This window comes from Aythya ferina (assembly GCF_964211825.1).
Source record: "Aythya ferina genome assembly, chromosome: 4".
NCBI lineage: Eukaryota > Metazoa > Chordata > Aves > Anseriformes > Anatidae > Aythya > Aythya ferina.
The window spans coordinates 72264715-72292483 of NC_140300.1; the positions used below are offsets into that span (position 1 = coordinate 72264715).

Sequence of the window (27769 nt, forward strand, 5' to 3'; positions counted from 1 at the left end):
GGGAAGCTAGTTATCTTCCCTGCTGTGCTGTGCATGGTTGCTGCCTCCTTGCTAAGGGAGAAGATGTTGCACCATGGAGGCAAGTTGGGGCTATGATGGAAGAGAGGTTAAGAAATGTCTGAGCTTTTCAAGCTGCTTTTGAATAGAAATACTATTTTTTGATTAAATGCTTAGTTGAAAGACTGAGGCAAACTCTCCATATTTTCTTATTTTAATCCCCAGCCTTGCTAGAGCTTTTACTTTTTAACTTTGCAGGCCTTGTCTATGCCTGTTTAAAAAGGCACAGAGAAGTCTATCTGTCTATGAAGTGGGAGCATAATATTTACTGATCCTACAAGATTGCTTTGAGAAATATATATATATTTATTTTTAACTGCAAGGCTTTTGAGATATGGTTCTTGACTCTTATAACTGTTTGGTGCCAAGTAGGTTTGCTGTTAGAGACAGGCTATCATGTTGAATGGATGTTATTATTTCAACTTATTCAAAATATCAATGGTCTACAACAAGCTCGTGTTCTTCGTAGCCATCTCATATTTCAATGCGTGGTTTTGTGAGAGTAATAATATTTGTCACTTTCCTGAAGCTGATATTCCTGACAGTTTACACACCTTAGATGCAGTGTGGGGGAATAAAGCCAAAATATATCTGCCTGAGATGAATCTGATGTTGATGTAGCCTATGATGTCCTACTACTGAATCAGCTTTTGTGAGAGCCTTCGTAGTTATGAAAGGGAACCCATTATGAAGCTAGGAAGCATGGGGATGATCTTAAATATATTTAAAACAATGTGTAAATAATATCTATTAAGTGGAAATTACTGCTAATAAGAGATGTAGCAGCTGAAATAAAAAATGCTCTTCAAATGCTTACATAAACTTAATAGCCTAGAAACAGTTCTACCAATCCAGCAGCCTCCAGAAGGATCTGCTCTTTTGGAACAGGGGGAGTAAGGAGTGTTTCCTACCCTGTGACTGCTAAATTTTTGGTAAAAACTTTTGGTAAAAAAGGTCTGGGAAGCATTGAAGGGATGCAGTCTGTGTTTTCAAGTTAGGGGCTGATGATTTTGGGGGGCAATGGTCAGGTTTTGGTGTGTAGCAGGGTTCTCCTGCTGCTGAGTGAACCAGCCGTGACTGGCCTAGAGCAGGTAATGGCTGCCTGGTGTTGGCCTGAGGTGCGCTACTGAGGGAGCTGCGTGGGCACAGCAAAAAACAGCAGGAAATGTCTGAAATCCTCCTTGCCCACCCAGCTTTGCTGTCCTGGGGTGGGGTGTTATTCCTTCCGTGTGGCAGACTCTGGAGGAGGGTGGTTGGTAGGTGCCTGGTGAGGGCAGGTAGGACGTGGTTGCTGTGAGTCTCCTCATGAGAGGCAGAGACTGAGTTGTGGGCCTGGTGCACAGGCATTTGAGGAAAACACATTTATAGCTGCACTGTTAGCAAACAAAAATACTCTCTGGGCTTTCAGATGTCTTTGAGATAAACTTCTGAAGGTCCCCAAACTGCTTTTTTTTTTTTTTTTTTTCTTCCCTCCTGCAGACACTTCTTTTTCTTGGGCTGTTGCTAATCAGTAACTACATTTCCCTGACTTCAGGGTCATTACACTGTTTCCTCTGCTGTGAGGATTTAAAAGGGCTTTCCTATCATTGATAAATATCAAAGCAGGTGAGACTGCTGCTTGTGGGTGAGTGTTTGCAACAGGAGAGCCTTAAACACTGATACCATGCCTGACAGTGTAACAATTTGAGCTATTTTAGAAAAAAATATCCAGGAAAGATCTCTAGTGCTTTGCAGTGGGGAGCAGGCCTATTAAAATTAATATGATCCTGCCATGTTGCAGTAATGTGTAAGCCATTTGCATGTTTAAGCAGTGAAAATCTACTTGTTTTAATTTCAGTGAAGTATTTCCTGCTGTTCTGCTACCCCACAAGCTGTGTGCCTCCCTTTGCAGTTTAGGGACTGCGGGCACCAAAGCACAGGGGAGCTCCTTCCCTGTGGCCAAGGAAAATGGTTGCTGTAGAAATCAGGGTTGTGACCTATGGTGTTGCAGGTGTAAGTTCACCTCTTTGCTCCCTCACTGACTGACTTTGTAGCATTAGGTTCAAAGCATCTCATCCCCCTGCTGAAATACAGGCATATAATGAGGACACGGTGCTATTGTGATGCTGCTAAAAGTTGCCTTTTGATAGTACAGCAGCAGTATGTTCTAAGGTGTACATGCAGGTGAATATAATCTAATTTCTATATATTAATATTCGGAAAGTGTTGCACAAAAGCTGATCCTATCAATCTGAAAGAAAAAATAATGAGAATGTCACACTTTATGTCAAGGACTTCTAGGTGCTGCAGTTGCAACTAAATAATTCTGCTTATGGTGGGTCTCTTTCAGTGAGTATCAGGAGGTCACCTGCTGAGCTTCATGCTGCCTTGCCTGGGCTGCTTCTGGTATGGGTGGGAGTTGGTTCACTAAAAGCTTCACTGCATTGCAGGGTGCAGTAAAGACATACCTTCAGTGTATGCTTTCCGAAGCACTGCTCTTTCAAAGACAGTGGATATTCTTTACTGACTATTCTTGCTTCATGCTGGTGGTTTACATCAAAAGTGATTTCTCACTTCCTCATTTTTCAGCTGCAGAATGGATTGGTATTGAAATTGCCTGAGACATAAATTTAAAGAATGCACAGCTCATGTTGGTGAGTACAATGTAGTTGTTTGGCTGCCTGTTCCAGATTATATGCGGAAGACCTTTCTGTAGTACAAAACTCTGTAGAATGAGATTTCAAGTTTGGAGTATTTAATTATGTACAAACTGTTGTTCAGGTTACATGCATGTAATCTATACATCTCATGTCCAGTTCTGTACCAGACTTGTATAGTGTCTTTGGTATTTCATGCTTATAAACACTGTGAAAAAGGCTATGAGGGCTGTACAGATTCAGAAGAAAATTGTATATTCCTTATGCATTTGTTCCAATAGCATAGCCAATGCTCAGCATCTCTAAGGGCTAGGCCTGTCTTTCTGAAATAATAGCTGAGTTGAAAACTTTCTAGGCTGAAAAAGTGATTAACTATTTGACCTCGTTATTTGTTGGAGAAGACTGTCAAATCCTAAAAAGAAAATAACCCATATCATACCTGTTACAAGTAGAAGAACTCTGTAGTGTATATAACCTGGCTGCTGAGCTATTGGCTCTGCTTCTCTCAAGGAAAGCTCCAAAGCCACATGGTGTCTCAGGGTACTGGATTTTGTACTTGGACCTCTGTATTAAAACTCATGCAGAGTGATAGCTCCCTATTGGATATACATCTGAAGAGCCGCAAGAGTGCAAGTCATTCCAGCAAGGGTCTGGTATAAATTACATTCAGTAAATTGGCTCCAGATAAGTCTATTTTGGACTGTGGAACATGAAGAACTTGTGTGGTGTACAAAATCCTCCTACTTCTTGCACAAACCATGTCTCCTTACGGAGAGCTGCCTTCGCAGTCATAGAAATACAGATCTAGAGGCTGGCAGATTTTGGATGGCAAAATCCCACGGGATCAGACCTTGCACAGACTGCTATTAGCCTACTGGGCATATTATTTAGCAACTGAGAAATACAATGGGATCTAAAAGCTGTATCAGATGCTACATTTAGCTATGGCAAGATGTCTTTGCCAGGGTGCATCTTGATTCTGATATATGCAGTCTGAGATTACAGAAGAGGTAGTCGTGGTGTAGTTGTTTAAACCTCAAAATATGTTTTAAATCATTGATTTTCATGCATCTGAAATAAAGATCAGTTATTAAAAACATATTTGGGGGAAAAAAGTGTGACTAAATACTTATCAATAATTTAGAATATTTGGAGGCTTGCAAAATGTGTATCTGTAATGGTGGTAAAAACTCAGTATGATTTAATAATTCTTTGTATGTTTAACACACAAACATGCTATTGAGCTGAAAAATCAGATTTAATTAAGAGTTTGACAATGAAGGAATGAGTTCACAAAGCCAGCTTGTAAATTTACACCTGCTTTGTGAAAGGCTTGCATTATGCAACTATGAGAAGAAACTGGTGTTTATGTTAAGAATCCTTAATTATTGATCTAGTACAGATGCAAGCCAGTGCTTCATAATCTGGTTCTTTTTTGTTATATCAAGCAAGAAATGTTTGGTGAAGTTCTCTAACTGCCAAGATGTGCAAAGAAAATTTTAAAATGGGTGGAGGTAGCCGAAGGAGAATTTCTCTAAACTGGTAGAGTTTTGATCGGTGATGCTATACCTGCCAATGTTCTGCTTGTTTTCTGAAAGATGAGGGGAATGTTTTGAGGGGTATGTCAGGGTGTAAAAGGTGATAAGAAATATTGCTCAGCTCAATTGTCCTTTAGAATAAGGACTAGATCACCTCACAGGAGCAGAACTTAGGGCAGGACTTCTAGTTCTACCTTCTCAGAAGCTGGGCCCAGTGCCTCTGGCTCCTGCTCTGTGCTCCTGAAAGCAACACGACTCCTGACAGGGAGTTTTAATTCCATCTGCATCCTAGCTCCTGATGAATATGAAAGGTGAGGTGTAAAGCGAGGTTTACTGTGAAAGAGGCAAGCTGGATGCTTGTTTGGAATAAGGACAGCAGAGCTCACAGCAGAAGAGCATTTAGACTTTACACACTTGGTGTCACTTGTAGCCTCACTCGTAACGTAATTAAGTTGCCTGTATGTAAAACTTTCTTTTCCTGCAGTAAAATGGCTGTCATTCAAACTGTACTTCAGATCCTGAAGTTCCTGTCCTACAGGATTGTCCTACAATCTTGGCAAAAGTAAATATAGATGGATGCACTTGTTCTGCAGTTTGTTGTCTATAGGCCTGATTTTGACTGTGTGCCTGTTGTGTACTGCCATAATGGCATTGGCTTCCTTGGAAATAATTACTGATTACAGTAATTTGAAGGCTTGTCTACATGAAGTACATTTAAGAACTGAATTGGGGTGTGAATGTAAATCACATTAGCTCTTCAAGCCTCTGTGGATCCTCTTGCTCTGAGTGCCTTCATGGAGTTTGGGCTAATCCACTTCCAAAGTTAATTAGTATCCTAATTTGTTCTGTGCTAAGTTTTTAATGGCCAGCAGGTGAAATTGATATTGCTCTCAATACCTGTGAGCTCCCAAATCACCTGTCTCTTTTCTGTTTCATTCCTATGGCCCTGTTACGTAGCAGTGTGATTATAAACTCAGTGTTTCTGAAATGTTCTCAGCCCCAGAGCTCCCCAGTTGGAAGCTGAATGTGTCACGTTGTGCTTTCTCTCTCCCTCCATGGTGATGAGGGAACTTCCATACGTGTGAAGCTCCCAGGTCCCTACGGTGAAGAAGTTTAGGTGAGCACCTATCTTCCATACTATCAAATGCTATTTTGCGTGCTTTTATGCAGAGGGTAATGCAACACAGAATGCTGTACATGGGTTCTTCCAGCTCTGAATTAGTCTCTTTTATCTGTCTCTGACCACAACAGATGTTGGCAGCCTTTCTATTCCATATCCTTAAGTCAGACTAAGAATATCAGTTCCGCTTAGAGAAGCTGTAGGGAAAAAGTTTAACCCTTTCAGGCGGCTTTCCCTAATTTTTCTTTAAAGCTCTTGACTTTTTCTTTTAAAGGAAAAGAGTCAGCAAATGTCAAAAGTGACAAATATATATTTTTGGGGGGGAGGTGGTCCACAGTTTAAATTTCATAGATGTGCTCATCGGTCTCTTTACATTTTTCAGTCAGCTTCCCTCTCGCTGGGGACACAGACAGAGGTTAAAAAGATCACTGCAAATGTTTCCAATATAAAGTTAGCAAAGGAATTTGCATGGAATGGCAGCAGTGCTCTAGAAGGCTTGAGTGTAATGTTCAGCATTTAGAAGGGACCCTATTGCACCACAGACAGCACTAGCAATCCCTGGAAAATTAGCCCCTCCTGCGCTTCCCAAACAATCAGCTCATTATATTGCACTGGTAATAGTATGAAACCTTATTCTGAAGGTTTGGGAAGAAGCAGGCTGCTTTTCCTATAGGTAAAATTAACAAAAGTTTCATATACCTAGATTCTCCTCACAATAACCCCGGGCTGTTTGCTTTCATCTTAAAACTCGAAAGCAAGCAAGAAAAACAAAGCCATGGATATATACTTCAAAATAATTACAAATGCAGGTATTTTGTTGCCATGCTTTATTTAAAGCTCACCAGAGGTCATAAAAAGAATATACTATATATATATATTGGAATTAATAATTTGAGAAGTGCCTATTATATCTCCACACAACCCTTGTAGTCTGCTCGCTGCTGCTGGTTGAGATTACCAGCTATCAGAAAGATCCTGGCAGTGCCAGAAACCAATCCAGCTTTCTTCTTATCATTCTGCTGCTGTGCTCAAGCCTCAAATACAGCCCTGCACTGCCTGACGTCTAGCTAGCTACATGTCTTCAAGCGAGAGGGCTGTAAGGATCTAATTTTACTGACTGACAAGGGCTGCAGAAGCATACACAGCTTGCTCATATCCTTTGTGGAGCTGGAAGCGGAGCCACCTTTTTTCTTTCTTTCTTTATTTTTTTTTTCCACCACAGAGAGACGCCATCACATATGTTCAGAGGCCGATGAACTGCAAAGATCTGGGAGCCACATGTGACCAGTAGAATGAGCATCAGCCTCGCGCGGAGTTTCAGTGGGAGATGACTTTTGGGAAAGTTCCCACAGAAATGCCATTGTAGCAGTTCTGTCCTTTCTGGGCCTGATTTCATTTATTCTGAGGCTTCCTCACGCATTCCTGGCACTGCGATGAGACCTTACAGCGGGTATAAAGCACACTTGAAATTGCATCGGGGCCCTTTGGCGTTGCCAGAAGGGTGTGAAAGGGCTGCTCGTGTCAAGAGGAATCTGGCCCACGCTGTTTATCCGTACAGTAGCTTCTGCTGAGTCAGAGTCTGCCTCGCAGCCAGGGAAAAGGAAGGGCTTGTTTTCATTAGGGGACATCAACGCTATCTGGTGGCTGCAGATCACCGGAGCTCAGAGCATGCTGAGGGAGGCTCTCAGAAGACTTTCTGGAACCCCAAAGCAGGAGTACTTCGGTGTGATGAATGACACAGTTGGAAGGATGAGATTTTTCAGTAATACAGCAGCCTCTCCTTAGGGCTTAATCTCCCAAAAGCGGAGAGCAGGAGCTGATCCTTCTCCTGTGAGAACAGAAGGAAAAGACCTCAGGAGGCTGCGACAACCATGCAAGTAGGCAAGCCTTCAGCCAGCTTGCTCATGGAAGTGTGGGCAGCACCTTTTCTGAGGGCAGGTGTGTGGTGTTGGTCTTGTGGGATGAGTTAGCCCGTGAATTGCTCGTCTCCTCACAGAGGGGACCAACAAGAGTAGGCTGAGGAAAATGTGGGGAAGAATATTTTCCTCAAGTTATTATTATTTTTTTTTTCTCCATGTATTAGGTTAAGTTATAGGGCTATATATAGGGCTATAGGCTTTTTGGGTAGATGGGTTGGGGGTGGAGGGAGGGGAAGGTAGTGAGGGTAGGTGGAAAGCGGAGGTCTGCTCTCAGAAGGTTGTGGTCTTGGTGACTGTTTGGACAAAATTGCTGATCCTACTATTGCTTTCTCAATTGTTATCCAAGCATTTCATATGAGAGACTAGTAATTTGGTGAAAGCCAAGCATTTCAGAGGCAGTCACCACCCCTCCTGAACCCTGCAAGCCTGTTTGTAGGGCACAGCGGGGTTGTTCTGGCTTCTGCTTCTCTGCTCTGAGTGGTTCCTCGTTGGTATGGGACCATGCAGTGCCCCCCCAGCAACATCTCCCTGGGTCCCTGTCTCCTGTAGCACCAGGTACCATTATGCCAGCTTGTTCCTGGGAGAGGTTTGTGGTAAGGATTAATTGTCCCTCAGACAGAGAAGAGGTTTGAGACCAGGTGAGTGCTCTGTCCACTTCTAAGTGGGTTAGAAGCTGCCGCTGGCCTTCTGCAGTTTGGTGGGTTTGTCCCTTCATTTGCTTTCCCTTTGAGCACTCACAAATATTCATACAAAAAAAAAAAAAAGTTAAGTGCCCAGCCAAATGTTTGTTTTTTTTTTTCCCACTACTGTGAGAAAAATTAAATCTTTCGAATGGTTGCAGTCAGAATCCTATCCTCTCCTTCCCTTTTTGTTGCCAACCTGAAAAAACACTCATTGCTGTAGTCCAACTTCAGGCATAATGTCAGTATAAGGGACAGATCATGAAGCTTCTTGCTGTGGTGAGTGAGGGTTTTAGAGTACATACCCAAGAGATTTTCCTTACTGGGAACTGATCTATCATGTTCAGCGTGTGACTTAAGCAGTAGCGTATCCTGCAATTACCGTAGGATAATGCTAACTCATTTTTTTTAGAGTTTGCCAGGCCTGTTGGTTGATGTTGTCTACTAATTGATAGTCAGAGGGTTTCTTAGTCACTTGTGGTAATGTGGTCTTCCTCTTTGCCGGATTATCAGTCTTTTAAGTGGGATCCAGCAACTTTCCTTAAAAGAGAGGAATACTAGATTCAGCCAAGAAACACTTTGAAATGATATTTAACCTAAGGCTTCCAGTGTACAGAACATGAAGGGATAATATTCTTTCTCTCCTTCAAACTCATATGCACATGATTAATTGCATTATTTATCCCCAGCAAAATACTGTATAAAGGTCTATCTCTATTCATCTCCTCTGCAGTTCAGCAGTGAGGTATTTTTAGATTCTGTGTACTGTATCTGCTTAGTGTTAGCTTCTCTATTTCATTCATCTGTAGTTTTGCATATACATTATCCTAATAATTATACCAGAATTCTAATGATTCTCCCTTTTATCATTGATAAACATCTAGCAGTTCATTGAAGAGTATAAAAAATAAAATAGAAGATGGACCAAGTTGCATAATAGAGAGCAACAGTCATGATTTCCTGTAGTCTAACCAGAGCATTTGTGGAATGATTTTCCTGAGCAGGTTCCCAAGTGCATCTTAAGTTGCACTTAAGATGCACTTGGGAACCTGCTCAGGAAAATGGGGCTTCCACATTCAATGGGGCTTCCAATTCAATTCAATTCAATGGGGCTTCCACATTCCTGAGAATGTGGAAGCCCCATTGTCCCTGGGTTTTTCATACTGAAGCATGGTATAGATGTGCTAGGGACAACTCCTAAGTTGGATTGATTTCCAGAGGTGCTGGAGACATAGCCTAGGATATTTAATACTGGTCTAGAAATAACACCCAAAGAATAAGAAATGTGTGAAGGAATAAATCAGATACTCAGAAGGTTTTCTTGTGTCTGTTTCATGAGCAGTGCTCTCCTCCCAGTTGCCCAGTTCATTGTAAGACTGGAGTTGACTGAACTCCTTCACGTTTACTTTTATTTTTTGACTAGGGTCATTCTATTTTGTAAAGTAGGCTACTGTGACAGGTAAACAGGCTGCCATGTGTGCTCCATGCCACCAGCTGAGAATGAATGTGCATGTGGATATTCAGAGGTCTGTGACTGATGAAAGACTGACCTGCTATCCAACAGGTAGAGATTACAAGACCTGACATGTGCTCATCCAAATCAGGTTAAGTTTGAATACTTGGCACAGTGTTTGAGGAATACAAGGCTCAAGCTGCTGGATACTTGGTGATCTTCTTGCCAGTTCATTTTGGGGCTGAAGAGTTCTGTTAACACTGCTATGTGTTCAATGACTCTGGTCACATCCCAATCACAAAGCATATTGCTTCCACTCAAACAGGCTGTGGATTAAGTACACAGTCTTGGATTTTTTTTCTAGGTTTGTTCTGTTTTCTGGGTCTTTTGGAAGAAGTTTGTTTGAAATAGTCCCAAGCTTAAACTCTGTTATTAACCCTGTAAGGTAATTACCTAATTTCATGAATGGGCCACGGATTCTCAAGAAAAAACATCTGCATTTGTTGGGCTGGAGCAGATTTTTTCTTTTTCACATTTGTTCGTGATCATCAATGATATAGGATTTGGAAATGGTGTTTCAGTTTGGGCTACTAGTTTCATTCTCTTCTGTATAATGTTGTTTTCTTGCCTGCAGATTCTTGTTCTGGGATTTGGCTAGTATGAAATATATTTTGCATTGGCCGGTGACTTCTATCATAGACAAACATAACTTCATCTAATGCTTGGTTCTCAAGGTGTGTTTAAGAACAGGCTCTAGCAGCAGCCCTGCCACAGACAGGCCATCTATGAGCTATTGGATGTGTTTGGCCACCTGACTCAGTAGACTGAAGTTTTGCTCTACCCCAGTTATCTTTCCTTTCACTTCACATCTCAAAAGTCACCTCAGTCATGTTGAAAACATAGGGTTGGAAGAGATTAGCAACTCCCCTCTCCTATTTTTTTTTTTTTGCCATCTGATGTTTTAGCTACAGATGGTGGCTGACTGTAATGATGAACAGCCTGTTCCCTTCTGCTGCAGGAAGTCCGCATAAGGAACAAGAGCACGGATGCACCAGAAGCCTGCTGGGCTCCCCACCGACACAGTGCAGAGTGCAGGGGCTGTCTGCCTCCCCACCTCTGAGGGGCTGGAAGTGGTGGCACTGCTGAGCTCCAGGAACTGGGAATGGCACAGGAGGCTGCTAGGAAACTGCTGATGCCTCTCAGGTACTTGATACACCTGACTGTTCTCACCTAAGCCTTGCTGTTGCCTGAGGTTGGCTATTTTAATCTATGGTTAAAGCTTTTCTGTGTTTTATTTTATTTTTTTTTTTTTTTTGAGTGGAGATATCTAACCCTTGTGGCCATCTCTCTGCTCAAATGTGCTACTTCTAATGAGCAAGTGCTAGTAAAAATGGCATAGGTCTTCAGAGCAACAAAACTGTTCAGCTCTGAGAAGCAATCCTTGCAGATTTCAACTCCCCGTACTCGTGTCCTGCCTGAAGAGTGAGTAAAGAAATAAGGAAGATCTGAATTATTAAGGTCAGTTGCAGCAAATTCACCAGCTTTTGCCAGACATGAGCCATTCAGTCCCCCTTTGAGACAGAAAAACTCTGAACTATCCAAATAGATCAAAAATTTAATCCAGTCATATTTATTTTTTTGAAAGGATCCCGAGCAGAACATGAAGTTGCCTTGATCAGATAGGCTGAGTTATTCTCTAGTTCTACTTTTGGCAATCTGGAAACATGCCTGTCTAGTTCCAGGAATACTGATCCTCAGAAGTGATAGTACTTTAATGCATAGATCACTGCAGAAAAAGCATACGAAGATTATGCTCATCCCAGCATGAGGGAGTTGCTAGATAATATTCAGTGATAACAGGAAATTTGTAGGCTAGGGGTTTGTTTTAATAGTCCATTCCGATGTTTGGCATGGTAAATTTCATGTGATAAACTACATTTTTTTTCTTTTCCCCACCTTATTAATAAATTCACCAGAACTTACATGAAAAATCTTCAAAGAATAACTTAGGCTACAGTTTAGCTGCCCACCTATTTCCTTCTTTCTTCCCTGCTTGCCTCTTCAAAAATTATAAACGCCTGATGTGCAGAAAATGTTTAGGGATAAACTAAAACTAGATCTGAAGTATCTCAAGCATGTAGATTTAAAATAGGATATTTCTCCTATTAGTGACAGATATTCCAAGTTTCTCAAAGGATTACACAAGAAGTCCTTAGGGCTAGGCAGGAGTATGATGATGGATGTGAAAGTAGTGTCATTTTTAGGCATTTTTCAAAAAAAGTGGTTATTTTTCTCCCCATTTGGGAGCTACACAGCAGGATTAATGGTAACTAATGCAGTGTAGGTTTAGACACACACACAAAAATAGTCGCAGCAAGCAATTTAAAGTCTCTCAAACATCTGATATTGTGAATAAATAGGAATACATAAACACATGACCCGATTTGTTGGCACGAGTATGGGATACTCTTTACCATAAAGTAGCGTACCACTCAAAATAATGTCAGGAAAGCAAAATTTTCCTGTGCACGTTCTCAAGCATCCCATATGTACTGCATTTCAGTATGCTGCTGTGTTTTGTGCTGCTTGCATGTGCTGTCTCTGGCAAAGTTTACCAACATTTTACAAGTGTCTGGCTGCACACGCATTACTGGTGGTGATCCGTGCGTTATATTCATTTTACTCGAGGTCATGGGGAAAGCGCTGTTTCTGTCTTGGGAAAAAGTTGTAAACCTCGTAGTAGAGTTGCTTTATAAAGCAGCTGCAAACACTTTTTCTCCAGCTGCCTTTCTTCTGCTTTTTGACACTTTCTGGAAAAGATTAGTAATTTTTGAAAATGAGAAGATCATAATCCTATAATATACCTAAGTTTTGACTACTTAAGTTTGACTTTAAGTTTGATTTTAATCAAGTAATTGAGTGTCTTTCCTTCTCCAACAAAAACATGAAAATAGGGGAGAGATGATTGAAACAAGTGTCCTAGGCAGGCAGAAATTTGCCAATAATTAAGATAGTTGAGAACAGTAGGTTTAGTTTAGAAAATACAGCGATTAAAACAAGTGAGGAATGGACTAATTATAGTTGCAGGACACCTATTCTATATGAGTTGCAAAAATGAGGATAATGGTCCACACTCAGGGGACAGAAGGGGAGCGGAGACCGAGGATGCTCCGCTGTGAATCAGGCGAATAATAATACTTCAGCATGTCTAATCGTCTAATGCTGCAGTGTGTATAAATTAGGGCAAGCTGTATATTATACAAATTAAAAGCAACCCAAAAATTAAAATTAAAAGCAACCCGAGCCTGTCTGCTGCAGAAGAGTTGGCTTTGGTGTTGTCTGCATCGCTCACCACGTGGCTCTAGTGATATGAAAGTGGAGGCATCACTCGCTCCGTTTTGGAAGACGCGGTTGCATCAGCACCATGTTACCGTGAAAGACTTCTATAATTTTGTCTTTGAATGATCTCCAGCAGTCTTTCTGCTTTGCCTTCAGAGTTTGGAGTTGGCAAGTACTCAACGATGCTTTAAATCATGTCTTTGGATGCGAACTGAAGGTCTTCCCCGTGACCTCCAACTCAGAGCGCTGCACGTGGGATGCTCTAAGGGGAACAGGAGCGGTGTCGCAGTGGGAAGGCTTTGCATCAGCTGGCTTCAGGCATTGAAAGCCCGGTGAATTAGGGGCATAATCTCCCTGTAGTGAATGCAGAGACAGGCAATTAGGAGGAGATCTTCCAAGTACCTAGACTGTAAGCCTACCTCTTCTGGAAAAACTTCTGAGTTATGGGCATTGCAGCATCTGTGATGCCCATCCTAAAGATATTAAGGCAAAACTCGTTTGTGAAACTGCTGAAAGAGAGGGCCTTGCACTTTGAGAAGAGAGAAATAATGGAACTAAAAAAGCATAGGTTGTGAATAGCAATGAAAAGGTTGGGGATTTTCTAGTTTCCCTATGCCACAACGTGCTTCCTCTCGAGTTATTTAACAAAAATGGAAGGTGGCCAGCTCTGCTCCGCAGTTGCCTCTGTGGAAATTTATCTCTACTAAGCATCATTGTCTGCTTCTTCCTCCCTGCATCCCTTGAATCTATCTTTGAATCTTAATTCAGTTCCAGGGCTTTGGTAATGTTTAACTATCTTGTTAAGGATCTTAATTTAATCCATATATTGCCTTCAAGTGGTAGTAAAAGCTGGCTAATAAAGAAGTTAAACTGTGAACTAATTTTTCTGCAGCAGGAAGGGCTTGAGGCTGGTGTCCGATCACGTTTTCCTGTATTGGGTCATTGTGAGTCCAGCTCTTGTCCTGGGAGCCATCTGCTCCAAGCTTTTCTCATCATGGGGTGATGTCAGCTGCTCAGGTAGGATGCTAATAAGTCTTCTGTGTCTCAGGGGCTGAAATCACTTCGTCTCCAGCCTTAGCAAACACTATTTTGTTTTTTTTCTGTAGTAAGTACAAAAATTAATGCAACCGAACAGGATGTTTAATGTGAAAGTAGCTGCTGTCCACGTGTCACTGCAAAACCATTCCACCTTGAAAAGATGGGAACACGGGCCCTGTAGGGAGATTTACAAAATCCTTGTGCCTGGACAAGGTTAAAGCCTTGCCTCTGCTTCCCCTGAAACAGAGCTGAGCTTATCCATAGTTTTGATCTTTAGAGCATCAGGCTCTTTGGTTATGTTTGAGACGAGGGGCAGGAATGGGGAAATGCTGAGAGGGCCTGGACCTGGGGGTCTTTCTGGTTCAGGCTGTGAAGGCTTACCAGACGGGTTATTAAGCAATCAAAGTGGAGTGTTTGGCAGAAGTAACCAGGCTTCAGAGCTGCTTGAAGTTATCCTGATCTGAGTTGAAGGTCACAGGTCAGATGCTCTGTCAGGTTTCCCTGCAACAAGTTTTCAAAGGCAAGAGCCAGCACTGTGCAAACTCCCAGTGTGAACATCTCTCACATCATGCTGGCAAATGTCTGCGTATGCAGATATATGCGTACGTATCTAATTATCAAACTCCTAGGGTCAGAGTAAAAAATAAAAAAAAAAAAGCCACAAAACCGAATCCTTAAACAGCCTGATACAAAGCCATAGATATAAAGCCATTGGGTGTAGCTCTGCGCACCCAAACTTTTGGATTTTGTCTGTAATGCACATCTCTTCTATAGCCACAAGTTCAGTACACTTGTGCCTCTTAGTAGTTATGCTAGAAAAATACCCAGAGACAGATCTGTGTAATTAAAATCCTGATTACTGAAGGGATCAGCATGTGATGAGGCAAGAAATGGTGGCTAATATCTGATGATATCTCGCAAAAGAAGAGCCCTGAAGCTTGAATTTGTTTAATGCTCATTTGGTTTCCCATACATGAATGATACCGATCATCTTCTGACAAGCGCTGCTGACGATAATGGGTGCGAGTGGGAGCGTTCCTTGTTTTGGTTTGTATTGCTGAGCATGACATTTTAAAGAAGAGAGAGGCATCTGTGTCTAACCTTTCCAGGAGTGCTTCCAGAGTCACGCTGCTCAAGCTCCAGCTGCTTGCTTTTGTGGGACTAGGTGTTTACAGAAGCTGACCCTGTGACCCACCACCGACCAGCACATGTCTCCTCCAGCACTGCTGAAGGACACCACTGCAGCCAGCACTGGTTTGGGTACGTGTTTATAAAAAAAAAAAAAAAGTTACATGATGTGTCTCCTTTCTTGATCAGGGAACTGGATTTGATGACCTAAGAATCCCTCTGAGAACTAGATATGCTCAAATATTATCTTTTCTCGTGAATTGGTAACTTAGCAAGGAAAAAGACCAAAATTACTTTTTTCCCTCTGGAATGACAGTGTTTCTGAAAATCACATCCATTGAGAGCTCTAGTTAGGCACTGACAAAGAATCCTTGCCTTTAATTAAATTGTATTTCTTGGTAGTGATTACAGTTATCATTTTAATTATTTTCAGGAAGTACAATACCACTGGCTCACACTGGAGCTTTTCAAAACGCGTCTCTTTACCTAGAAGGACAAATAGCACGCTCTGATCAGTGAACTCATGTGATTTTCAGATACTGTAGTTAACAGAGATTAGTGTTTCTATGATTTTAAAGATTTAGCTGTCATCTTTCATTTGCGTTTAAACCTCACTTTTCTTCTTTTTTTTCTCCTGAGGGCATTACGGAAGGAGTTTCTTGTTAAATTTATCTTGGAGTTATCCAAACTAAGAAAAAAAAGAAGGAAATTAAAGAATATCCACAGTTTCCATGAATAGTGTGGAAAAGATGGATATTATTCGAGCTTTATGGGGGGGGACAGAAGGGCAAGAAAAGAATGAAGATGAAAAACAGTTCTGCCATGTAGGTCAAGAGGGCATCCCACCTTGCACAGGATATTGTGCAGACTGAAAATAGTGTCCCAGGGCTTGTGGGGTGGGTATGACTTGCTAGAGTTCCCTGTCCAGCAGGCCCCTGGTCCTGCTTATCTGCTCCCTGGTACTCCAGCCTTCATCATGCAAATCCTCTCCCATCCCAGCACACGAGCAAGGGAACCCAGCCCTGCTGTGTGAGGGGTACATGTGGTGCTGTTTGATGGAGCGTGTGCATCCATGTGGGTTGCCTGATGGGGGCTGCATGATGTTCCTTCCAGTCTCTGGCTAGGGAACGATTTAGGAGGAACCCACTGAATATCTTTAACTGAGAGTAGTACACATCTGGGCAGGTGATGAGCCCCCTGAAAGGCTAGTTCAGCCAGGAACTAGGGGTTACTTGTATTGGCCAGGGCTCACTGGATTAGGCACAGTAACCGGACAGCTTCTGCTCCAAACCACTACCAAACAAAAAGGAAAACAATATTTTACTACCCATTTGGTAGTTGAAATGATACGAGCTCTCTGAAATTGGTTGCAGGTAACAGATGCAAAAGATGCTGTGAAATGAAGCAGATTGAACAAAATTTCCCAGATAGGGAAGAGGGAGTTTCTCCAGCTAAGAGATTTAGTTCTTGTGTAAGTATCCAATTTCTGTCTGTTAGCCTCTGCAGTGTCCTCCTCTGAAGTACTGATTCAGAGGGTATGGTGCAGCCTCTGACAGCTGGCCCCAGACTGTGTGCCGCAAGTACACACAGAAGTCTTTCAAATAACAGATTTCACCTTTAACACGAGGGACTCGGTACTAATTCCTCTGATTTCCTTGGTGTCTGAAATTACCAAGTAATTTTTAAGTGGTCTGCCGGGTGACAATTGCTGCAATCACTCACTCCTTGCTTGAAGCTCAGCGTATCTGTTTTTTCTCCTCGTGTTTTCTCACTTCCCAACCACCTTTAAAGTCTTTCTCAGAAGTTGTTTAATTGCCCACGTGTCATAATTCCCCGCACCCATTAAGTTATCATCCCAGCCTGCAGCATTCCCATATATAACCTTACCTCTACAAGGAAGGAGCAGAAATCAAATACCACATCCCACTTTTTGAAAGTTTCTGCTTATTAGGCAATTTCAAAACTGCATCTATTATATTTTCATATCAACTCCCCTTGCTCTTAAAATTTGTGCTTTACCCTTCAAATGTTTGTATAAACCTTTAATTCTCCTAACCCTCCTCCAGCTCTGATCATCTTATTTTTCCTTTTCTCCTTTTGATTTTTTTATAGCCTTTTATAATTTCTTTCTTGCAAATCTTAACTGGCTCTGCCTTCTCATTTAGCTGCTTCCTCCTTCTCCATTTCCAACAGAGGTAATTCTTTGTCCTTAGAGCTTTGAGTGGTCCCGCGTGAACACTCATCAGTTGCTGGTGCTGTTTTGCTGACAGAGGTGTTGCAGTGTGCAGAACGGGAGCGTCAGCAATGCTTGGACCTTGATTATGAGAAGACCCTCCCCTTGCTGCTTCAACCTCCCTTCCACACACTGGAGGGGAGGGGAAACACCTGGTGGAGCTGATGTATTAATACACATACAATAGCACCGATTGCCTGCAGGAGTAAAAATAAAACCCGAATACCTAACTTAAGAACAAAATTAATTTTAAAATGTAGGTCATATGTTAATACAGCTCCAGAAGTAACCTGTAGAGCACCACCAAGCACATCGGAGGAGTGTATTGTGCTTTTTTGTTGCTGTCTTTGCCACTGTCTGTGCATATACAACTAACTGAGCCACCAGACTCAATGGCCGTGTCGATGAGATGATTCCTTCATCTGAAGTTTGGTAACGAAATGGTTTGTGTGCTCTTGGGATGGGGGAGTGTCGAGAGCAGGCTTTGGGGCAGGTGCATTGGCCTGGCAGCAGCATTTGTGTTGTCAGCTGTGCTCTGAGCGCTCCTGTTCCAAAGCATCGGGATCGACCACTGTGAAGGCCAGGCCAGTGATTTTTGGATTTTTGGTGGCTTTTCTGCTGCGGTTGAAGTTGTATCTTTGCTGCACAGCCCAAGGTACTTAATGGGGGCTGTGACAGATTTAGAGCTGCACAGTAACAGCTTATGAATACCATATGCTGACTTGGGTTATTGGGCTGTTTACTGCATAATGATATTGTTTAATTTAATACAGAGGGATGGAGAGAAATAAGCAAGAAAGAAAGATGCAAGATAAGCTACTTCTCAAAGTCTGTGTAATGAGGGGCAATGCCGAAACAAGGAAGAGGGGAGAGCTCATCAAGAAGAAATAAGCAGTGGCATTTGAAATAAATAAATGAAATTTGAAATAAATAAATTTGAAATAAATGAATCATGTCTTAAGACATTGGGTGTTTGAGCCCCTAGAGCACCTACCTGGCAAAAGGCTGAATGCGTGTGAAGAAAGTGAGTTTGATTATATTTGGAGAGAGCAAGGACAGCCATGCAGCAAGCATACAGGTTCCCACCTGCAGAGGTAGATGAAGCGTGCACACATGTCTTAAAAAGAGAATTCAGTGACGCCAGTTAGTATCAGTATCTTAGGAGTTTATTTTCGTATCAGCTGTTTCACAACACTTAAGGATTTGTATTTTCCTCTGAGGTAGACCACTTTAAATATTGTCCTTCAGTTCTTGTATCAAGAAGCTTATAAAATTGGCTGGTGAGCTGCTTGGGTACCTGATATGCCACACCTAGCTAAGGGAGCACACCTGAGCTGGCATGGGTGGAAGAACCAGAATCAAGAAAAGCTGCCTTAAGAAGGTAAAAGCAGGTCCCTTGGAGAAAGAGCAGAAAACAGATGAAGGCACAGCTTCCGAGAGCTGCAACAGGTTGCCATTCGAGGAGGGACTCACCAAATTTCATGATTCCAGTGCCAATGACTGATAGCAATTTTGTTGGGCTGCTTCTAGCAGCTTGGCATGTGGCTCCTGGCATGAAGCAAGTGAGGGTGGCATAAGAACAGCAGCATTTTGCTACCACAAAAAGCAGTTCCTGTGGCCATTAACATTTGGTGAGAGCTGGCTGGATAAGGTGGTAGCATGAGGTGTTGGGAAATGACCTACGCACCTTGTACTCAGATGGTCATCCTACTGAGCAAGCAGCTGCCCATTTAAATATCTGCTTAATTACAGAGGCGCCAGCTTGTCCCACGTTCATAACAGTTGTGCCAGCACTTTTGCAGTGAACCTTCATTATCTCAGTTTTATATCTGTCCATAAAATGTTGCTCTAGGCAGGTATGTGGTATATAAGATAGGAAGGAGGAAAAACTTCAGCGCCCATTGCAAGTTAAACTACAGGTGGGCACGGTGCTTGTGAGGAGAATACCTCGTAGGCTCGGGGTGAAGGTATGCCTGCTGTGGGGGAGAACTGGGACCCTCCTGCTGCTGAGGGGCGAGCTGAGAGCCTCTCACCTTGCTGGTGACTGCCTGGTGGGGTCGTGTGATGCTCCCGTTAGCCCCGGGAAGCACAAAACGAGTTGTGGCACTGTGTTTGTTGGCCTGGCAGCCCTCGGTTGAACCGGTGGTTGCCACATCTGCCACGCTACAACCCTCTGAGCAACCACCTCGTGGCTCTGCTGATCCATAGCCTCAATTCTTGCATGAGAAGACACGACACATTTTCCATCCCCCTTAGCCTCTTTTGTCTTTCTCCTTGGCTTTTATCTTTGGGGTTTTTCCTTCAAAGAAGGAGCAGCAATGATTTTTTTTTGTTTGTTTCATGGTGTTTCCCATCACAGGAACCCACAAACAAAAAAATTTAGCAAACCAATGTTACTGATTCCCACACGACTACGCGTTTTTCTGTAGCTCTGTGCTCCTTTTCTTAGAGGCCTAGATTTCAGTGCTACCTCTCAGGATAGATAAGTTATGAAGGACAAGTTATTTTCTGCTTATCTTTTCTAATCTGTTTGCCTCTCCTGCCTCTAGCTCAGTTGTCCAGCTGTCCAGGCACTTCTGTAGTTAAACCATCACAGCTCTGCCTGGCTTGAAACTGTTCAAGGGCCTACTCCTTTACAGCACTCTGGTGACATAGGGAAGTGCTATTTACCCCCATTTAGCTGAGAGACTGTAGCCCAAATGAGATTTAATGACTTCTCCAGAGGAGAGCAGCACAGACAACAAATGACTGAGTCCGATATGTCATAAGTAAAAGGCATCTTTCCTTCTTTTCTGGGGAACTCTGTTTTTAAAGGAAAAAATCAGGCAAGGTATTTTTAAAAAGCTCTAAACAAGGTGTTTAGTGAGACCATCTCATACCTTAGCTTATAATCCCCCCAGCTGTATTTTCAGCCTTGGAGTCTAAATGTGCACTGTCAGTTTTGCTCATCCATTTTTTATGTCTGCAGGTGTTCACTTCTGCTATGTTCGTGCAAATCAGGTATTTAAATGTCAACCCCCTGATATGATCGTGTCTTTGGTTTATCTTCCCCGTGTCGAGGTAACTGCAGGGGCCTCTGATTATTAAGTAAAGGGAATTAACAAGACAAATGTAAACATTTGTTCAAAAGGCTTGTACTTGGAAAACTTAATTAGAGGGCATGAAGCCATTAAAGAGTAAAAGCCTGTCGGCCTGGGGCTGGCAGGGAATGCCGGCCTTCACAGCTACAAGCCTGGCCAGTTTCTCTACTCTCTGCAGTTTTTTGTTTTTACAGAAACAGCTGGAATAGTCCCCTTTCTTTTTCCCTTCACAGTTAGGGTTCAGGCACATCCTTTCCCCACGCTCCATTGGAATACTTTATTCAATGTCTATTTTTGACAGCGTCTTAAATATATCTATGTCGTCATTTCTGATGCCTAGTCTGGTTGGTGTTGGGCTTTATAGAAATGCTCATTTAGTGTGAAAAAGGAAAAAAAAAAAAGTCCTGATTTTCTTTGCTGAAGCACATGTAAATATAAACATAGCTTAATCTGCAGAAGATAGAGAAGTTGCTAACCGAGTAGGAAGAGCACCAAACCTCAGTGCCTGGCGATTTCTCTATCCTAAAACATGCTCTGCTTCCCACTTGCTGGCAAGTATCTTGTAGGCCTTTATGTGGCTTGCAAAGAGCACGACACCCAAGGGAGAAGGAAAAAAAATTGCATTTTTCAAGGTCTGAAAAATAATAAAAGAAAAAAAACTAATGGAATCAAGAGAAGTGGTGTGTTTTGCTGCTGGTGTCACACCAAACCTAGTGTTAGTTATGTCACTAAAAGGGCAGAAGTGTGTCAAATGAAGAGTAGGTGTTGGGTACGTGGGCTGGCTGCCTGACTCATGTGAAGTTTGTCAGTGGGGGGGCTCTGAAGTCAGATTTCACACCTCACCTAAGTTTTGGGAGGCCGCTTCTTTAGGATAGCTGGAGGAGGTGCAGGAGGTGAGCTAGGAATGTAGGGGAAGGAAGGTGAGGATGAGAGACTGCTGGGTACTGGTGTAGGGGAATTGTTCCTGGAGCCAAAGGAACTCATCTTTGAGTCCTTAGGGTATTCTTCAAAGAGGTTCAGCATGAATGTCCTGACAGTCCTCCCCTTGCCAAAGCAAAGAAGAATTCAAGACATTGCAAAGGGGTGGCCTTCCCTTGTGTATTGTCAGTAATCCATGGGGATTTTGGAAGGCCGCCTTGTTCTTTGAGAGCTGAGTGTTAATGGGTGTGATCAGCTGGTGAGCTCTTGGTCTTCTTATCAACTCCTTACACCTTGTGTCTTCCTGTGCTGCCCTGTTCCAAGAATTACACGCGATGTGTCCAAGGGCTCTGCTATTGCTCTGGTGATTTCATTTAAGTAAAACAGAGCTCCTGAGGATCACAAGTTGCTCCTCTTAAAGGTTCCTTTGGAGTTAAGATTGGGCACTTCATTGGGGCTTGACCAATGGTCCAAGAAACGTAGTGTCTGTTACACAGGTGCAAGTCCAAGTGCAGGTGCTGTGTAAGGAGGACTGTGGGGTTAGTGCTATGTTACTATTGCTGAGGGAATGCAGTCCCATGGTGACTCCTTCTAAAATAGATACCTATTAGCATTAATCCTCTTTCTGTATTCTCCAAAGAGCTCTTTGATGAGGGTGTGTGCAGGACATGAAGCGCTTGACAGGATCCAGCTCCTGCTCGAATTCCTCTGTTACGAATGAAGGGAACAGAGACCCTTCATCTCCAACCCAAGCTCTGCCGCGGATGGTCGGATGGTCTCTCTGCTGGGGTATGTGGTGGGGGACAGCCTCCAGTGTCTGTCAAAAAGGCCACCCAGGAGCTACGTAGGTTTGGTGAGGGGTAGGTGCTGAAATTTATGGTTAAAGCACGAACCTGCAGCCAAGAGCATCTGAAACAGAGCACTGAGATGTGTGCTGTGTGGGATTGCACAGGCTTTGTGATCCCCAGCGAGGCCATCCATCTTCCCTTTCCTGCGTACGATGGATGGATGGCCATGAGATAGCTCCTGCTGCTGCTAAAAGAAGGGTAATCCTCTCGGTCAGCTGGGTGCCTTATAGTCCTGTTGGGCATATCCAGAGCTGGAGGAAAAGGGGACGGGGGGCTGGCGGCGAAAGGGCATCCTTGCTGCAGAGGCTCCACACCTTTGACTTGAAGGCCGTATGGGTCAATGGTTAGAGGACTCAGGACAGGTTATCCAGCTGAGGTTGTGTAAATGGGACTGACAGTGACATCAGGCCTAGGAAAAGGCCCTAATCAGAATTGTAACTTACAGGTTATTTAATGTATATTGCTTATAATCAGTACATTTAATGGACGTGAAAAGGAGCAATCTGGCCAAGTGGATTGGCTGTGGTGAAAAGAAAGTTTCTGTGAGGGATATGTATAACTTGGCGTACTGTAGGCCTGAGAATTTGAAGAAGTTGGAGCTGAATTTCACTGACTTGGAGTAGTTCAGCTGATGTCAATGAAGTTACAGATCACGAACAAAGTCAGGATTTGTCTCACTATGGCCTTCTTTGAATCCACACTTCCTTGATCCGTGGTTGTAGCTGATTTACAGTTAGTCAGTGACTCTATAATTCCAGACTTTTCTGCCAAAACCCATCAGCCTTCCCCATGAAGATCTAAGCTTTTCTTCGGGAAGGAAATAATTTAGTTAATTTGCTGAATAAGTATGTGGTAGAGTTTTGTGGGTAAGCCTAAGGGAGAAGATTGAAATCACAAAACACATTTGAACATCAGCTGGCTGTATGAAATTCAACACAATGAAAGTCAAGACAATGACAACAGCAATTTAAGAGTTTATTTAAAAATCTGTAGCATTTTGCTGCAGAGCTGTGTAGCGACCTAGGCTTTGAAATGCTTGTTGAGTAAGATGGGATGCTATAGCTTGCGTTATATGAAGATTTGGAGCTAATCAGATAGTGACTGGAAGAGCATTACTTCGTAGAAAGTCTGAGGACACTCGTCCCTTGTTTGCTATCTAACAATTGGTCTAGCTATCTCTGCATGTAAACTTGTAATCCTACAAATATCCTCAAGGAAATCTGCAGCCAACGTTTGCATTAAGGGATCAGTCTGAAACGAATGGTGGCAATGGCTGCGATAAATCCCGGCTCTCCCAGAAGTTGATTACTGTGTGATCAACTCCTGAGCGCCCTGCTGGCCTCATATCTATCTCATGACACTGAAAGCTTTGCCCATAGCTGGATTGTTTCAGACATAAAAATCTGTCTGAGGAAGTTCTTCAGACCAAGTAGTTGATCTGAGCAACCAGCAGGTTTCACCATTCCTTGCAGAAAATCCCAATCTGAGAAGCAAGGCAGGCAGAGGCAAGAGGATTTAGTATCTTCCAGGGCATAAGTGTTATAGGACCATCCTGTTCTCCACAATGGGGCACTTCTTCAAAGAAAAAAAGTTTTTTGTGTCTGTCCTGACTTGGGCAGGTGGCTCTGTACCAAACTGGAGGTGGTCTTGAGTTATCCTGGTAGCTTAAGATTTGGGTTAGCAACTCTTTAGGCCTGTTAAATGATGAATTGAGGTCAGAACCGAGACATTTATCAAAAGCACTAGTGATGATAGTGCCTCTATTTCTGTGGAGTCTGCTTAAAGGACTATGATGAAAGGAGAAAAAAACCAAACCCATACAACAAAAAAGCACTCAGCAGCTGCCCCTCATGGTAGTTTGGGATATGGAGAGTTCAACACAAAGAAATCACAAACAGACAAAAAAAAAATCTGAAAGACTTGGTTCTGTAGTGTTTCATTTAGGTATCTCAAAACTACTTTTCCTGTATGGGGTATTGCAATCTCCATGTTCAAAGCAAGGCAAGCTCTTAAATCAGATTAGGTTATTGATAACGCGGCCACCTCTCTGTCGCCTTCCTGAAAACTCAAGCTTGTGGCATCACACTTCATAATGAAGAAAGGCTGAAACCTATTTTAAGCAAAGGAAGACTTTTTACAGAATCCCATAACTCCAGAAAAGGCAATAAGAAACTTTAAGGACTTGAGGGAAAGTGAGATTGCAGTGTTCTGTATTAAATCCTGCCCCATCTCTGACCACAGGGTAGGTTAAGTTTCATCCCCTCGTGGTGTGGAAGCCGGGAGGAGGCGCAGGGATGTTATTCACCCCAGGATCCCAGAGTGGGGACAAATGACAATATTCTTCATGCTGACCCCACTGCATCAGCCACTGAACTGAAGGGCTCTGCTGTTAATGATGCTAACAGTTAACTGCTATGAATTTCTCTGGGGTTTCACCTTGGTTCTTACGGTGCTTATTGTGGCTTAAGCTATCAGGATTCAGAGTGCATGCGAGTGGCGTTTTGTAACTGAAAGGTGTTTTCCATTTCCATTTTGTTCATAGCCCTTGAATTAAGTCACCATGGAAAAATGCCAAATAATACACCCTTTTTTTTGGCAAATAAATGCTAAAAACTTGATGCCTCAAGCATATTACATGCTTTGCAGGAAATTCCCAGACTCTTACAACAAAGACAGCCAGGCACCATATCAGCTCTTCAGAGCAGATCAAAATTGCAGTTTCTTGCAGGAGCTGTGGAGCAGAAGGAGCTGTGGTGCTCGCCCCTGGGAGCACTGTTTGCATGCATCTCTTACTCGGTATGTCATGGTACCTGAGACTTGTCCTGTGTCCACTGTCATTAGGGGGGCATCGTTATAATAACCAGATACCCACGGCAACTTCAAAGTGCTAAGAAAAGTAACATTCACGTTTATATTTCCCAGTTATCTCATACTGGGAGATCCTGTACAACACGCTACTGGTGTACTATGGCTTATTTCCTGTAGTAGGAGTGCTGTTTTATGTGGGAATACCTGAACGTGTTTGGGGTGAGTAGGTGACTTCACCTGACAGCCTGGAGTTTAGGAGTTGTAGAGGAGAGCTGGGCACCCTGCTATGCAAAGACCCAACTGTTTGATTTGTATCTGTGCAGCAAGTGCTGATAAACCTAACCATGTGTTAATGAAGTGTTTTACGTGGGGTAAGACTGGATAAAGCAGAGCTGCACTAGACAAAGGGCTGAGCCTGGAAGCCACATTATTAATAAGCTGCTTGCTCCCAAACAGAAGGATGCAAATTACCTGTTCCCTATTCCTGTTCTGTTGCATCAGCTTTCAGTGTCTAACATGCCAGTAAAAAGTCACAGGAAAACAGACTTCGGTGCTGAAGTGGTACAGCACACAATGAGGACTGAGCAGTTTGCACATGTGCAACCCTCAAGGCAAAATGAGGGGGATTTGGCCACGCATGTCTCCGTTCTCTTCCCCTTGTTTCCTGCGTGCTGCAATGTGAAGGGTGGGATTCTCCTCTGGGCAGGGCAGGAGCCCTTTGTGGTGTACCAGGACCAACCTCTCTTACATAAGTGTCCAACCAAACTAAGCTCTGCATCTGAAAAGCTCTGATTTGGGGGGAAAAAAATAAATCCAGGGCCAAATCTGGACTTTGCAATCCACGTCCCTAGGACAGCTTGGAACAATGGCTGTTTGCTGCTGGTACGTGTACATGACTCACGCTTTGGGTGTTGCTGACTCTCTTACTATGACTGGAAAGAGGGGAAAAAAACAACACACACACAAAGAAACCCAAACAACTAGGAGCAAGACTCCTAACCTCATCCTTACGTTTCATTCACAGATAGCAAAAATCGGATGTGAAGCTGACAGAGCAGGATCAGGAGGCTTTGGTTCGCACCGCCGCTGCAGGCAACCACCGCATCCTGACGTGGACCAGGGAGACATCCCTGAATGCCGCCTTTGTTTCATGCCAGGGAGTTTCTTTGGATGAAGCCGATCAAAGGGAAGCGTTATTCCACACACTGCAGCATGAGTCTGCCTGAAAACTAACTTCTGTAATTTCTTTTATGGCTCTTATGCCCTCTGGAGTTCCTACAGCGAGCTTCCCTTGCCTTTGGTTAAGAGAGGTGCCTGGGTGACCCAGAAAGGTTTTTCCCAGACATGTTTTGCTCAGGACAGAATGAGCTTTTATTCCTCCTCTTTACCTGTACCTTTTCATGTGATTGGGCACTGGGATATCACATGGTGAAGTGAGCGGTTAAGTAATTTCCCTTGTCCTTAAGATCTCAACACTTGTATTGTGTACTTGAATCACACATCCCTTGCTTCAGGGTGCTTTTCCTTGCCATAGCTTTTTGAAGACACTGGCAAAATTCAGACTCTTGGCACTTCTTGTGATATAACATATAATTTTATCAGGTAAGTGACCTCCTGAACACCCTAATACTGTGAAGGAAGGCAACTGCCCAAAGGATGCCGAGGTCAGTGTGCGAGCACTTAATTTTGATAGCAAAGCCCGCAGTGGTAAACATTTGTGGGAGTACCATGTGTCTTAGATGCAAAGCCTGCCTGATAATACAAAATTATCTTAAACAGAACCGGGATTTAAAGTTTTGGTTTCAAAAAGAAGTTAGGAATTGAGTTACTGATACAAACCTGTGCGATCAGGAACCTGAATTTGTAGCTTGAAGACTCATGCAATGGAGTGAAAATGCTCAGGAAGGCTCTGGAAAAATTTCCCTTCTCCCTCAGCTTCTCTTCTCACTTATTTGATTGCCTGTGGAGTACTGTGTTTGTCACACACCTCAGACTGCCTGGGAGTCTGAGAGGACTTCTAGGATTTTGAGTCTGGAAAGCATTTTATGGCTCCAAAGTCAGGCTCTGCTGTTACTTAATATTTGTGTGGAGTCACAGGTGATTTACGCGGCCTCTGGCCCAAAGACATCGCAATCTAAATTGAACTCTACAAGACAAGATGCTGAGAAAGATAACAACAAAGCAAGGAAATGAAGGAGGAATCCTCTGGACAGGTTTATGGGCTGTTTGGGAAGTACCATTATGCAGCATGTCAAAAATATTTTGCATTTTTAAAAGTAGGGCAGTGATTAGCCTGTTATTATGTGGAACAGCGTTGTGGATTACGGAGCTATAGGAAATAGTCTTAAGGAAAGGGGTTGCATGAAGCCTGTGGGAGCAGATTCATCATAATCAGACTGTTGCAGAAATAAATAGCCTATCTGACTAGAAGGCCTGGGATTTTTTTTCTGCACTGAAAGGGAACAGCGTACTGCTTGGGAGCATTTCATTGTAAGATGAACATGTGAAACACCCAACACGCTTGGGCTTTCTCTTGCAGCTGCTTCTGAATTCAACCATAAGCTAGATAAAAGAAGGATCCTGCCTCTTCTTGCTCCATAAACATCAAAATAAGTCTTTCTATATGCTAAAAAAAGAGAAAAAAAAAAAAGTGATCTTGTTATGGTTTACTATTATTTGTTTCCTCTTCTGCTTTGGGTTTCTGAAACTCTTCGGACTTTTGGAATACTTAATTTTCTTTTCCTGGACCCTTTGCTTCTTTTTATCGTATTCCCCACACCAACTGAGACTTTCTGTAACTATTGCAGGCTTTTGTTTTCCCAACCTCTTGGACCGATGTCCTGAAGAACTCCAAGCCCTCCAAGTGGCATTTCTCGAGCAAAGTGCTAGTTGGATGTCCCTCACTCAGTAGCAGTACAGTTATCTGTGTTGTGCTGATGCTCTTGCTACAAGGCAAGCTCAGTATTTTAAACAC

At 42.9% G+C, this 27769-nt stretch overlaps 1 long non-coding RNA gene across 3 annotated transcripts; it reads left to right on the forward strand.

Annotated features, from left to right (window-relative positions):
* On the forward strand, positions 1–27219 carry LOC311435813. Of its 3 annotated transcripts, XR_014692418.1 has the most exons (8): positions 15–79; positions 2626–2690; positions 6574–7289; positions 10422–10606; positions 13635–13759; positions 14890–15040; positions 24716–24783; positions 25820–27219. It is a non-coding gene; the product is annotated as an uncharacterized lncRNA (long non-coding RNA). The 3 variants fall into 3 exon arrangements; XR_014692417.1 differs by lacking the exon at positions 6574–7289 and having other exon boundaries at positions 1–79; XR_014692419.1 differs by lacking the exons at positions 15–79; positions 2626–2690 and adding an exon at positions 5228–5348.
* Positions 27220–27769: the final 550 nt, after the last annotated feature.